The following is a 12395-nucleotide window of genomic DNA, read 5'->3' as shown; positions in this document are numbered from 1 at the left end:
AGACTCACAACAGGACAGAGATCTACTGGATCTCCTACTAACAGCTGCAGTTAAAATGGTACTCACCAATTGGAAAGACACTTCCAAGGCAACCTTCAAGGGCTGGCTCAACTGGGTGACGTACCTCAGAGGCGCTGATACAACTGCCCTACGAAACTCACCATGGAGAAAACCCTGCAGGGGAATGTGGGCGTCCTTGGACAAAATCCTAGACCCATACGATATGCCTTGAATTGTACTAACAGAATGAAACATCTGGCGCAAAAATTTCACCCCCACTGGGTCAATACACTATCGAGGAAAAAAAAGTAAACTTCTGGTATGCTATCTCTTTCTCTCTGTACCTTAATTCCTACCCTTTCCCCTCTTACTCACTCCTTTTCCCTTACTGTGACAGTGGATAGGGGGGCAGTCAAGCATATATAATCTGAAATTGTACTACGACTAACACAGCCAGTTCGGGCTGCCACCCTGTAACGACAAAGCGTTGACGATTGCATGTTATATGTTTGTAAAAAAAACAATAAAAACTATATTGAAATAAAATAAAAAAAGATTATAGCATACTCAATGTTTTCAGTCACCTGGGGACAGAAGGGACAATATCCATGAGTCTCCTTGTAAACACGCTGCCATTTTGCTGCGACAGAACAGAGAGGCAGGGTCCCTAGCGGAACTTTCATATAAAGTGACTTGGTTTGGGGAGGTTCTAGCTCATCCCAAAAACCTTCTATGCCATATTTGTCTTTGAATTCAAGAATATAGGCTGATAGGGCACCTACTCCAGAATGCCCTAAGCTTGAATCATCAAGAAGCCACTAGTATAGGCCCTTTAAGTTTAATTTCGATACCCCAGTAGTTTGCTTGGGGGTGCACCATACGTTCCCACACCCAATCTGGAGCAGGCAATACTTTACAAACCTAAGCCAAGGGATCTTGGCTGCCCAAGCAGCGCGAAAACATCCTCTAGGCCCCGTAGGTAAGGCACGAGTTTGGGATTCGCCCAAAGTCCACACCAGTAGAAAATGGGTCTCCATCCCGTTTTATCAGCAAGAGATCTGAGACCAAGATCAAGCCGTAAAGAGATCAGTGGGGAACTAACAGGGAGAGCGACTAGGAGTCGCATGAAGAGATTATCTATTTTATTCTGAGATTTTACATCTATTTGACTCCCATAGCTCCCATCCATCAATGGTCGCCCAAGGGCTTTAAGGTTGTACATTTGAAGTGCTGGAGATATTTGGCGAATTAAGGAACCTCGTTGCGACCTCACAATTCCCCCTGAATATTGTTCTAATTTTAGTCTACACTACAGAATATGAGGCATCCAATCAAACTGCTCAGTGAGCTTGACTCCTAGATACTTAAATACATGAACTCTCTCCAACTGAACCTCGGTCAAGAGACTGATTGGATCTAGTCGATGTACAGGAATTAAAGACCATATACTTGATGTTTCCCATCTTAACCTCTAGGCCCCTCTGTTTGCAGAAGAGCCCAAACTGATCCAGAAGGTTCTGTAAGCCCATGGGTGATTTTGATATCAGAAGAGTATCATATGCAAACAGAAGTGTTGGAACCTTTCCCTCAGCTAGACTCTGGGAATAATTTTCACACTTCTCTAGATATGTCACCAGGTCATTGAATAAAATTAATATGTTTGAAGCTACACCACACCCTTGCCTCACACCCGGATTGACTGGGACAGGGTCTGTCAGCTCGCCCTTGGGTCTGCTTCTGACCTGAGTGAAATTATTTGTTTGCAGCCTGATAACATCCAGAAGGTACTTTGGGATCCAAATTTCCTCCACACCTTCCACAAAGACTCCCTAGATATCCTTTGTCATTTATCTGTGAAAAGACTTTTGTCTTTAATGTATCACATAGGAAGAGATATTCAGAATATATGAATTTAAAGACCGTACCCATGAAGGAATGTTGCTTTTATACATACCGAATGTGAGGACGTCTATTCAAATACAGGTGTTTTGACATTTTCTGATTTTCTTGACACCTCTTATTGCAATGGAAAACAACTGATTAGAGTGTATACCTGATTATAATGTGCTAAAGGAAGTGGGACATGGCTGCAGTCTTCATGCTGTGGTGTATTCAGTGGATCTTTAATGAAGCAACTATACCCTGGCCTATACACTTTGCATTTGCAGTTGACATTTCACTTCCCTAACGTCTTTTAATTCTCTTTTCTGCAGTGCAAATGGCTGGAGCGTTGATGACTTAGAGCGCAGAATGTATATGGTAAGGTTCAATCATATGACTTTGAGATGGAGATTGATAAACCTAACATTGGTGGCTCGACTAGGTGCAGAAAGTGATTTGCTGTGCACCAAACCGCAGGACTTTTGCCAGCCAGGTGCAATCAGGAAGTGGTCTCACAAAAAAGCCTCTGTGATTGCATGGAATGTTTTTGAATGATGTTAGCTGTCAAAAAGTATTATTAAAATACAAATTGATAAATGCCATTAACTTATTGTACATCTTGAATCTCACACTCTGTGTTGTGTATTAATACATTCCAAATTTGTTTTTACACTTGTAAAATGTAAACTTTTTTGTGTAGTTCTGACTAATCAGCAAACACTTTACACACTGATGAACTTCGCCACCTACGTGTTCAAACTATGTTCAATTTTCTCTCTACGATTATGGTGACAGAGTTATATAAAAATATAGTACTAATAGGCGACCTGAGTGCTAAAGTCTCTAATCCTGCTTTAAGGTTATTCGCAAATGAATCTGAAGAGGAAGCATGACAAATCCGCTCCGATATTTTCCCTTCTAACTGTAGAGCTGATATAAGAGGTTTGCTTCCGCTAGAAGGTTAAGGAATATTGAGTATAGTAAATGGAAAAAAAGAGAATTATAGTTAGTCATAAATCTCTCTCGAGTGGCTCCATTATTGATTATGTAATTGTTCCATTTTCCACGTTCAATATGATAACACATATGGAAGTCCTAGATAATCCTTATAGCGACCATATGTTGATGTACTGTGTGATATACGTGACCTTAACGGAGGTAGTAACCTGGATTTTTAAAGATGTATCTGTGGGGTTCAAGAGACCTAATGGTAGAATTCATTGACACTCCAATGCATCTGCAAAACTAAAAGAATCATTGACACATTATTGGGAAATTCGCATCTTTTTTTCCCCAGACTCACTAATTAAGCACAGAATCTGTCTAAAAACCTTGGTTTCCGCCTGTAAAATAACCATCTTACCCTCCCACCAGAGGTTACATCTTAACCCGGTGATTGGTTTCAACAGGGAGATAAACAGATAGTGAGAATAAAGCCTTTTCCGCTGTACGAAGTAAATTAATTAATTAAGCAAATTAATGAATCTTCTGAAAAGGAGAAGATATAGAAAAAACATTTTCTCTAAAGAAAAGAGAGGAAGATTACAATTGGGTTCAGTTAAAAGAAGCAGCCTCTTGTAAAGATGGCAAAAGATATTGGGAATTATTTCTAAAAGCTGTGGCACCTGAGAAAAGTCCTTCCGTGTTACAGTAATGGAAGCAATTTGGAGAACCAAGCTCGAAGAACTGTACTCAGATAACACTGATTCTGTGTGGCTTCATACTCTCTTTATTGAATCTTCTTCTTCTCCCCCAGTATGCTGTGCTCCCTCTACAAATGAGATTGTGGGCATTATTAAGGGAATGAGGTCCTCGGACAATGGGCCTGGGCGAAGTGCCCATTGCTGTTACAATAAAGGAGCCCTTGTGGTAGGCCTCTTACCTTACTCCCCATTTTGCTCACTGTTCTCAGTATGGTGCTACTTCCCCTTATTGGTCTGTAAGTATTTTAATCCTGCTACATAAAAAGAGTACACAGCCTCTCCCTGGCAACTATAGGCCAAGTAGCATTGCTTGATGCAGTAGGAAAAACATTTGCTAGAATTATCTTAGAACACCTTACAGAGTGGGTGGATGAGGAACAAATTCTCCCTATTGAACAAGCGGGAAACATTGTACATTCAATAAAATATTTATGCTGAAACTTATAGCACCAAAGTATACCTCAATCTATGTATATGTGGCATTCATAGATTTTTCCAGGGCCTTTGACAGGGTGGGCCATCTGACATTATGGAAAAAACTAAAGAAACTAGGTATGTCCAACATTCTCCTTTCAATAATAATCACCCTTCACTCCTTCACATGGTGTCAGCTGCTACTAGGGGGGGCAATTGAGGATTATCCTCTAGAATTCCAACAGAAAATGGCCTGAAACATGGTTGTCAGCTGGCCCCATTACTTTTCTCTTTGTATGTCTTGGATCTTCCTGACTGCCATGCATCTAACAAGAGAGATGCTCCAAAGATAGATTGTCGTCCTTTCCCTTGTTTGATGTATGCGGATGATATTGCAATTTCTGACCTAACACTCAAGTGCCTGAATTACAGGCTGATGTATCTTCAACAATATGCCACCCTACATTACTTGAAGACCAGCATTTCAAAGAGTAAGGTATTCATTCTAAAAAGTCGAAAGGCTGGGAAGACCAGTAAATATGTCTGGGGTTTAGGTCCAGAGAAGTTGAAGATCGTAAACTCTTACCCTTATCTAGGGAAAATTGTAGCAGGTAACACGCTGGAATTGAATATTGTTCTTCTAAGACCTCTTCTCATGTCAATGGGTTACGTACTTTTTATAACGCGATGGGTTTAAGACATTTTATTCAGTTGCTATCCATTGTATTCATTTGCAAGGTCCCTCCAACTCTATTATATGTCATAGAATCTATTAATGTGACAAAATGGGACTTTCTAGAGAAAATGGAAGCGCAAATTTGACGTAAACTGTCTTTTTAACTCATCTGTTTTGACCCCAGCAATGAGGCTGGAATTTGGTCTGATGAGATCCTATGTGCAAGGGTTGACCAGTGTGATTCAGTGGGGCTATCAATTCAAGAACAGTGAAAAGAATTTCATGAAGGGTTTTATAAATTGTGAAGTTTCTGATTCAGAGCCGGGTAAATAAATATTTTCCCGGGATTTTGCCTTGGCGCTAAGTTATCTTGAACTGCGGCTTCCTTCTCTCCCACGCAATTTAAAAGCTACTAAAAGGGTGCCTCAAGCTCTACTAGATATCGGAGAGACTTATGCACTGTATGTTAAAGAAAAGGCTAGAGGCGGTAACTTCATGCTGCTGCCCCAAGGTAGTTCAGCAGTACTTGACCTGGAACTTGGACCATGGTCTCTGCTGTTTTTTGACACTATTTTGAATGAACTTGCTCCAGCTAAATGAGCTAACTGCAAACTGGTACTCTCCTGGAAAAACAAGGAAAGAGTGTAACTTGTGTAACTCGGGGATCCAGGATCTCAATCATCTGCGCTTTGTTTGTCCCGCACTGTCACTACAGCGCCACCATCCTTTTAAAGCCAATGATTTTACAGAATAATATTAAATCAGTAGAGGTAGCACAGTTCCCTCTTTATCCAAAAAATAAAGTAATTTGAACAAAAGTAAAAAAAAAAATGTAAAGGCTTCATGAAGTTATATTAACTTGGATTCAGGATTGCTGCAGCGGTATGAGAATGTTTTGTCTGTTGAAAACTGGAATAATTTGCACAAAGTTTAAATATTTTAAGGCTTTATGAATTCATATCGATTTGCATTCAGGTTGCTGTTACAGAAAATTAGATTATGTGAACAAATGTTTTATAATGCATGTTCCCAAAATTGCCCTTCCAATGAGGACGCACTCCCAAGCTGATGATTTTCACAAATATTTAATCCAACAGGAAACTGGCATTTCATACCGATCTTTTCCATCCTTCAGCCTGACGCGTTTCAGAGCTTCATGCTCCTTTTTCGAAGGCACCAGAACACACAAACATTTTGCGCTGCCACAGTTCAAACTTCCTGCTTAAATTAGTTAGGCCTCCGGTGTGCCTGCTTAATTGATGTTGTTGCAAAGCATTTCGGAACTTGTGGTTTATTTTACGCTCCATTATTACCCTCCAGTGGGTTTTGTGTAAAATTCCAAATGTTAAAAGGACACACGTTTCAGAGCTTCATGAAGCTCTGAAACGCGTCAGGCTGAAGGTGTTGCTTGGCTTACTTTCCTCCCCAAACAAGAAACTAAAGTAGGAGATTTGTTCTCCTAGCATTGGTACTGGCGAAGAGACGCATTTCTATCATGGGGCATCGGCCTTCTCCCCCAATAGTTTAGGCATGGTTGAGAAACCTGTGCAAATGGGCGACTGCAGAAGAGGTACGGATGAAGCATATCTGTAGAGATGGAAAACAACTTGAGCACAACCTTCAGGCATTGTCCTATATGCTATCTCAATTACGGGAGCCACGGACACCAGTGATGTCTGGTTATGCTGATGAGGTAGGGATATCGCTGACTCCAGTGAGGTGATCATATGATGGATGACAATGACTGAAGAAACATTAAGATACCTAGGGCGCAATTCTACACCTCATCCTTCTCACTGACATGATGATCTGAGATGGCGGTAGGTTGGGAGGGGAGTGGGGGGAAGAAATGTGTTATTTGTTGGCATGGAGTTCCCTGGATAGTATGGATTGGTTCTCTAATTTAGGAGCAATGAAACTACAGTGAATCCTAGCTAATAGTTTTATTGTTCATAGGTGAGTGATGGGACATTTATCTGCATGAGATTATTATGCCTTTGCCCTCCCTCTCCTTCTTGGATATCCTGAGAATTATCGATACTACCACATGTTGTTTATCTTCATTTATGTGGGGATGGTCGGAGAGGGTGGATAACTATTTCAAGATGGACTCCTTTTGTAATATGCTGTCTATGTGATTCTCTAAATGCCAATAAAGTTATTTTTTTTAAAAAAATCTCCATACAGGCTGGCTCAGGCGAGAGTGAAGGGGAAGGTATCTGATTATGATTAACCAAAAATGTGTCACACAGCAAGTGTTAATTGTTGTACTCATACAGTCACTTCTGATCTCCATGACATCTTACCTGTGCCACTTGACAACAAGCATTGGCGTAGCCAATAGGTCTTGCCTTTGGGACCGTAGCTGTATTTAGCCATTCAGCACATTATCCTGGTGCTGCAACATCTACTCGGTGGGCAGAAACAACGATGGGAGCAAAGCCATAAAAAAAAAGTCTCCGTACTCATCTCCCAAATGCAGCAACCTCTATTAAACACCCACTGCTTGCCGTTCAAAAGTTTTTGCGGAGCCTGCATTTTTGTTGGAGGGCGGAAGCAACGACGAGATCAAAGCAAACATTTTTTTGTTTAAAGTCACCACACTGAGATACATAGTGCAGCCACCTACATTCCACACCCACTGCTCACATTTAATACATTTCTGCTTAGCCTGCCTTTGTGCCTGGAGTGCGAAAGCAACATCGGGAGCAAATCAACCTTTTTTATTTTATTTATTTAAACGTCATCACACTCCGTATTACAGCCACCTAAATGTAACACCAGCTGCTCACCTTTAATAAGTTTCAGCGGAGCCTGCACCTGTGTCAGACGGCGGTGGGAGGGCAGCAGGAAAGACTGGAATAGAGCAACTTTTTTTTTTTAAAGTCCCCACACTCAGCTCTATAGTGCATCCACCTACCTGAAACACCCGCTGCTTGCCTGTTTATAAGTCTCTGCAGAGCTCAGACAAACCGATCAGTTTGTTTTCTAGAGATCATGGAACGTGGGCAGTGTACACTGTAAAATGTGAACATCGCATGTTTGCAAAGTGAGTGCCACTAATTACATTAAGGCAGCGCAGCCACACTCAAACAAATATTATTAGAAATAAATGCAATGCCTCTGTAAAAATAACAACAAAAATAAAACAGAGTATGCATACAAGGAAAAAGCTATTACGGAGACGTGATATGCATTATGCCTTTGACTAAATCCGGCTCTACCTTGATGTTTATAATCGCAGCATTTTTGTTGGAGGGCAGAAGCAGTGATGGGCATGCCCCATGTTTAAAGAAAAATCTGCTTTTCCGTTGGAGAGTGGTGGGAGGACAGAAGCAAAGACGGGAGCAAAGCCATTAAAACTAGCAGCAGTAATGGAATTGCCCAGAGAGGCAGAAGAGGGCCACTGCAGATAAGAATTCACATAACACCCCCCTTTTCCCGGATCTTGGTGGGGGCGGACATCTGTTGACAGCACGTCCCTCCTTTGAATTTACTGATTTTGGAAGGTACAGAAACACAGTTCTGCTGTGGTGTTTATCATCAAAGAAAGGACTCATAGCCAGGCTGCATAGATCTCTGTCCTTAGTATAAACAGCAGAACAGCTCTTTGTCTCCCTGTGATGGATGGGTAGTTGCTCGGTGCGTGAGACCTCTACAATCTCGTGTAGATAGCGCAAGCACCCTTATAAACTCGGAGTAATGCTAGATGAAAAGTGGGTGGAGCTTAGGGGAGTGCGGGCGACACTCAGCTTAAAGTGAATTAAAACAAGCATTGGCATAGCCAATAGGTCTCGCCTTTGTGACCTTATTAGTGTTTAGCCATGCAACAGTTGCATAACTAAATACTTATAAGGTCCCAAAAGCGAGACCTATTGGCTATGCAAAGCGGCCGTGCGGCCGCGAAAGTGATCGTGATCGCGATCAAACATCAAAGCGGCCGCGAAACCGAAAGTAATCGTGGAAAAGCGCGGTGCGCGCGCCCGCGCACATGCACTGTAGCTCTAGGCTGGCTTGGTAGCACTTTTTAGAGCCCTCTCAATAAGTCTCGCCAGACCAGCGCATGCGCTGGGTCAGGCGAGACCTAAAAACGAGCGCGGCTGTTAAAGTGAAAGCGACCGTGCTGTGTGTAATTAGTAACCTGATCCACGACGTGACGAGGAATGCAGCTGCACTCTGCGCGTCGCTGCTTGCTCCCGAGAGCAAAACGCCATGGGAGTGAACCTTTCAAGAAGAGGTGGGACATGCACCCGCCTTTGGCCATTTGTGTGCTTTCATTATTGAAAGACACACGCAAAGGGCAATACAATGTATGAGAGGAGTCAGACCCACATAAAGAAGTTTTGGGCGCTCACAAGAAGCCTCTCATAGAGCAGCGCATGCGTGCTGCGCTAGGCTCGACCTAAAAATGAGTACAAAGAACTCAAAACCCACTAAATCTGCTACTCGCTTGCATATTCTACTGGCTTGCGTCCCTCTTAAGTGATATATGCAGGGATCAAGCTACTTTCTAAGGGCCATACCACACCACACCAAAAAGCTGCGTTTTCTTCCCGTGTTTTTAGGAAGCATTTGCTGGGTTCCACTCACTGTTATTTTACAGATCTGATTGAAATTTGTGTAGTTTATACTTACATACTTTTTGGCTTCACCCCTACCTGAAAATACTTTTTTAAATAAATAAATCCAGATGTTAAGTAAAAATCATGTTTGCGGTCTCTGATCTAAAGAAATATTTTCTACTCTAACAATGCATTGTATTTTTAGAGATATGAAAGGACCTTCAATGTCATGAAGGGTCTTGGGCTTCCCTCCTTTTTAGGTCTCGACTAGGCAGCGCATGTGCTGTTACGTTGAGAGATGCTGTTTACAGTTTAGCCGGGGGAAGCTCCGCCCACTTTTCGGCCATAAATTTGATTGGCTGCAATGCCAAATTCTGCATTTTGATTGGTTTGTGCCTTCTTGGTCCCGCCTCCTGACTGCCATGGCGTCATGTTTCCCCTTCTGAGGCTATCAGCCCCATTACTTCTAAAACCATTTTGTTTCCCTGTCTCTCCCTGTTCCCTCCCACAGTCCATAACTTATTGTACCACAACCACGCCCCCATCCCCTCCCGTTCGTGCCTTCATCCATGCTGGCACTTCCATTTAAAATGCAACAGGTCTTGGGTAAATCTGAGTCATATTGCATTTTCAATGCTTGTTTGCGGTCTGATTGGTGGGTGACTGCGCACTCTGTGTGTCGCATGCGCACGATGCCTGACATTATACCATGCGCAACAAAACAGTGGCGTTCCTAATTTACGGCGGTAGGCATTCACTCTCACCGTTCGCATACCCTCTAACACCCATGTAGTTTCTCCGCCCTGGGTGCGTGCTGTCCCTTTCTATTTCGCTTGAGGAGGGGTTGGCTTCTTGGCTATCGCTGCCTGCCTTGAATCATGACGAAGCAGGCTCGAATCCTGGCTTCAGCCCAATATCGATATGTGATTCTGGGCAACTTATTGTGCCCCTCATTAGTGTAATGTCCGGCGCGCGCGAGGCGTTCTAGCCTTCCGCGCTGCCGGGGCGCGCTAGCGCTGACGCGTGACATCAGACGGTAGCTAATATAAATAAATAGGCGTGGCCTCGGCGCGGCAGTCGGGAGCCACATGTTAAGTGCAAAGTACCGGCTCCTGTGTTTATTTAGCGCTACTGCGCGAGCATGCAATTATTAGCGTTAGGAACACTACACTGGCGACGAGGGGTGTACTGAGCCCTGCTTTGCTGCCTTTGTGCCCCACAGTGTGTACATCGGCCACCCATGTGTCCTGAGCCTGAGTGTGGTGTCCCCTCCTCATGGTGACCTGGCTGTGCCTGCTGTTAGGTCAGGTGGGAGACACTGAAAGAGCCCTGAAGGCCCATCCTGCCATCTGTGGAGACTCTGTGAGAGCCCTGGAGCTCCATCCTGCGGCCTGTGAGGGGTATGTCTCGCCTGGGTGGTGACACGCCTGCTGCCAAGAGGTGCCTGACGACGGCCGCACCCTCCGCCAGAGCAGGCCCACGCCTGGTGGGGTTGCCTAAGCCCCTGAGCACCCGGAGAGTCCCACGGATAACGTCTGGAGGTATGCGCGCCCGCTGGTTGGTGTAGAAGCACGAGGAAAGTCCACGCGCAACGCCCATAGGGGGTGCACACCCATCGGCTTCGACGAAGAGGAGAGGTAGCCGGCTTCCACCGCGTGCTGCGCGCGTGCCAGGATGGCGTCGATTCCCGCCATTGAGCCGTTTGCCGTTGACGGTGCCCCGTCGTCCCTCGCCCCGCGCTGGAGGGATTGGACGGACCGCCTCCAAATTTACTTCGAAGGGGCAGGCATCTCGAGGGAAAGGCGCAGAGCACTGCTACTCCACCTAGGAGGCAAAGACATCCACCGCATCTACAAAACTCTTGTGGAAGCCACGCCGAAAACGTACCACGCGCTGCTAAACGCGCTCAACGCCCATTTCGAACCCATGGCGAATAGAGACTATGAAAGGTTCATCTTTCGTCAAGCCAAAGAGGAGGCGGACGAGTCTCTGGATGCGTTCCACGGCAGGCTGAAGGAGTTAGCCAGCACGTGTGGGTTCCGCGATGAGCAAGAGGAGATCCGAGGGCAGATCATACAGGGGTGCTACTCGTCCAAGCTCCGAGTCCCGGTCCTCCAGGAAGAAGGAAAGCCCCTCGCGGACATCCTCACCCTCGGACGGTCGAAGGAGCTCTCGCAGGCGAGGGCCTCACACATGGAAGCAGCCCTACATCGTCCCGTGAAGACGGAGCAAGTGCAAGTAGCGGAAGCGGTGAACGTAGTGCGGCCCAAAGGGAGACCAGCCGGAGGGAAAAGACAACCGGAGATGATGAAGAAAGAATGCGGGTACTGTGGCGGCCAGCCCCACGCATGCAAGATTGCCCGGCCAGAGGGAAAAAGTGCAGCGCCAGCGGGTGGATGAATCACTTTGCGGCGGTGTGCCGGTCCACCAGAGTCAAGAAGGAGGCGGCCCATGCGGTGCAGGAAGAGGCAGACCGCGAAGACATGGACGATGACACCGAAGAGTACCCAGTCCATTATGTGTTTGCGATCCACCAGCCACAGAAGAAGAAGCGCAGACTTCCGAAATGTCGCATCTTAGTCCAACAACAGGAGGTAAAGGCGACAATTGACACCGGGGCATCCATTGAGTTGATGGCCGCCAATGTCTACCACCAACTGCGCACCAAGCCCCCGCTGCGAGAGGCGAAGATCCGGGTGTTTGCGTACGGCCAGAAGACACCCATCCCCCTCATCGGGTGCTTCAAGACAGAGCTACAACATGGTGAGAGGAGTATCAGCACCACCGTCTATGTCACAGAAGAGGGCAGCGCGATGCTGCTGACCGGGCAATCGGCCGAAGAGCTGAGACTGATCTCGTTTGCCATGGCAGTCCTAGAGGAAGAACTGGATACCATCATGGAAGAGTTCGGAGAGGTTTTCAAAGGCATCGTGTGCCTGAAGGGAAAGGAAGTGTCCTTACACATCGACCCGTCGGTCCAACCTGTGGCACTGAGGCACAGGCGGATCGCGTTCCACCTAAGGAAAAAGGTCGAGGAGGAGCTGGAGGCCCTGGAGAGACAAGGCATCATCAAAAAGGTCAGCGGGCCAACCCCATGGGTATCCCCGATCGCCATCGCCAGGAAGCCGAAACAGCCAGGACAAGGCCACATCTGTGTGG

General features: G+C 45.4%; 1 protein-coding gene across 2 annotated transcripts in view; it reads left to right on the top strand.

Annotated features, from left to right (window-relative positions):
• LOC146822587 (fibrous sheath-interacting protein 2-like) overlaps window positions 1–12395 on the top strand; it is a 638078-nt gene that overhangs the window by 40031 nt on the left and 585652 nt on the right. For both annotated transcript variants that reach the window (XR_014962060.1, XR_014962059.1), the window contains exon 2: window positions 2214–2259. The gene's annotated coding sequence lies outside the window, so the exon portion shown is untranslated. The remainder of the gene's footprint in view (window positions 1–2213; window positions 2260–12395) is intronic.

The sequence above is a fragment of the Triturus cristatus genome, chromosome 5_2 (assembly GCF_964204655.1).
Source record: "Triturus cristatus chromosome 5_2, aTriCri1.1, whole genome shotgun sequence".
Taxonomy (NCBI): Eukaryota; Metazoa; Chordata; class Amphibia; order Caudata; family Salamandridae; genus Triturus; species Triturus cristatus.
This window is presented reverse-complemented; position numbering and strand designations above follow the sequence as displayed.